This window comes from Carlito syrichta, unplaced genomic scaffold (genome assembly GCF_000164805.1).
Source record: "Carlito syrichta isolate Samal-C Ts95f unplaced genomic scaffold, Tarsius_syrichta-2.0.1 Scaffold317479, whole genome shotgun sequence".
In the NCBI taxonomy this organism is placed as follows: Eukaryota; Metazoa; Chordata; class Mammalia; order Primates; family Tarsiidae; genus Carlito; species Carlito syrichta.
Genome location: NW_007261575.1, coordinates 629,736 through 632,500, shown reverse-complemented (window position 1 = coordinate 632,500; position 2,765 = coordinate 629,736). Strand labels below are relative to the sequence as shown.

At 46.3% G+C, this 2,765-nt stretch overlaps 1 protein-coding gene across 1 annotated transcript in view; it reads left to right on the top strand.

The window, feature by feature from the left end:
- The window catches only part of EMILIN2 (elastin microfibril interfacer 2), a 57,088-nt gene that overhangs the window by 919 nt on the left and 53,404 nt on the right, over positions 1–2,765 (top strand). The gene's annotated exons all lie outside the window — the stretch shown is intronic.

The window sequence follows — 2,765 nt, the reverse complement described above, 5'->3', positions numbered from 1 at the left end:
AGAAGCCAGCGGCTGAGAAGCGCGCAGGGCGCCGAGCCGGGCGGCAGCCCCGCTGGGGTCGTTAGGAAGCGCGGGTGCCGCGCGTGAGCGTGGAGGATGCGCAGGCTTGGGACTTGGGGATGGTCGGGGCTTGGGCGAGGATGAGCAAAGCCCCCACCCCCACTTCTCTTTTTCGCCTTTCCATTTTGTTACTAACATAAGGCAGCTGAACCTAATTAGATCCATATTGTGTGTCCTGGGGCACACAAGAGATTCCAAAACGTACACTGCTTAAAACTTGTAAATGTCGGATTAGCTGAGAGGTTTGGCTAACTAGTGTTCTCAAGCAAGCGAGTTTTGTGCATATGTCCCCGTAAAACGGAATCTTCCAGTGTTGTAGATCTCTAAACGAAAAACCTCAGGAACAATTTGCTTAAAAGCGTGGCTCTCCACCTCCCCCCACCCCTCGGAATTAGATTTGGGGATTCACTAAGAGGTTGCCGTGAGAGAACAGTCCTTAAATATTGCAAGGAAAAGAATTAATCATCATTTTGCCTACGGAGATTTTGCCATCTTAAACACACACACACACACACACACACACACACACACACACACACACACACACACACACACTAAGCCATGCAGTCGAGTACAAATGCTGTTAAACCCATGACTCATTTGATTGTCCTCGGGCAAGTCTTTGAGTGTTGGTGTCAGTCAGACATCAGAAGATGGGCCGATGTGAACAAATGGCTGTTGAGGAAAACATGAGATGTTGGACATTGTTTTCCGCTAAGAATACGTTGTTTGTCTCAGAGCACAGTTGTCATCACAGCAAAGAATAGTCAGTAGGCAGATCTCTCTTTGGCAAAACCAAGGGACAGGATGGAAGTCTCCTCCAGGAAACCTTATTCCAGAGGACAGGGTGAGCCTGCAGGCGTGTGGGGTGGGTGTGGTGGGGCAGCCATCCCACAGGGGTGTCTGTAGGAGCCACAGACACAATGCGAAACAGACAGAAATGCAGAGACATCCCCACTTTTTAATGCACAGAGGACAGGGCTGAAATGGAATGCCTGGCTGGCTCTTTGAGTCGGGTAAGTTGTCAGACAGATACACCCTGCCTTCTCTAGGCAAGATTGAGACCTAACAGTCTATGGCTAGCAGTCAGTGACACTAGAACCGAGTAAGATTTTCGGTCAGGGTGGACACCCGAACTAAGTTTCAACACAGTTGGAAGGGATTTGCTTAAAATTAAAATTAGTGAGGCACACTTTATGCGTTTTCTACAAGAACTATATTTTGTGGTTTCCTATAACCTTGGTACTTACTGGTGACAACTCAGAGATAAGTAAGTTTTTCATTGTGGGAGGTAATACTTTATTTTTATTTTATTTTATTTTATTTTATTTTTTGAGTAGGAGTCTCACTCTGTCGCCCAGACTGCAGTGCAGTAGCTGCTCCCGGCCACCGCAGCCTCAACCTGCTGGGCTCCGGCGATCCTTCCGCCTCAGCCTTCCGAGTAGCCAGAATTACAGGCATGTGCTACCACGCCCGGTTGATTTTTTGATTTATTGTAGAGATGAGGTCTCGCTGCCCAGGTGGGTCTCGAACCCGCGGGCTCAGGCAATCCACTCGCCTCAGCCTCCCAAAGGTGCGGGATTGCAGGCTGAGCCACCGAGCCCGGCTGGGAGGTAATACTTTAAAAGATGGTTTATTTTTATTTCCCCAAATGATTTTAGTTCCTTGGAACGTCACATGATGATTTAATTGTTATATTTGACCAAAACTTGGAGACATTTGGTTGTCCGTTGGGCGTGATCACCTCAGGATCAGCAGGTTAATGAAAGGCAATGGGGTGTGTTTTTGCCACCCAGTGAGGAGGACAACAGGCTTACTATAAGAAATGACAGATGTTTCTGTTGTTTTATTAAATGAAACCAAAATAAATGACCAGGGTATTTTTCTTCAGTAATAGCCATGTAAACAAGTATATTTTTACATTCCCAGTACTGCTTTATAAGTGTGAAATTTATGAAATAAAAAGTTTTAGCTGATCAACCTGAAAATCTTGAAATTAATTTCAGCAGCAAATTCAGTCATGACCTTTTTAAGTTTCTTTGGGGATGGGAAAGGAGTGGTTTACCTTATTTTTCAACTATGAAATGTTTCCTAAATTTGGAGACTTGGTGGATGAAATGAAGACAAATGAAGAAACCTTCTTTTTATACTTAAAAGAGAAGGAATGGCTATTGCTTCTGTTGAATCCAGAAGTCTGTCACCTCTCAATTCACAGGTGGAGTCAGGTCAGCTTTTTTATGATTTGTTCTTTAGGACCCAGGACCTGTGGAAGTGAAGGTGGAGGTTTCTGTTTTGTTTTGTTGTTTTGTTTTAGAGACAGGCTTTCACTCTGTCCCCCTGGAGTACAGTACAGTGCCACGATCATAGCTCATGGCAGCCTGGAACTCCTGGGTTCAAGTAGTCCTCCTGCCTCAGCTTCCCAAGTAACTGGGATTATAGGCATGCACCACCATGCCTGGCTAATTTTTTAGGTTATATTTTAGAGACAGGGTCTCACTATGTTGCCCAGGCTGGCTCTGAAGCTTCTTTAGAAGCTCATCCTGGAGTGACTGAGGGGTATCTCTGGGCAGTGTTAGAAGTAAAAGACTGGGCCGGGCTCGGTGGTTCAACCTGTAATCCCAGTGCCTTGGGAGGCCGAGGTGAGTGGATTGCCTGAGCCTGCGGGTTCGAGACCTGCCTGGGCAACTTGGCAAGACCTCATCTCT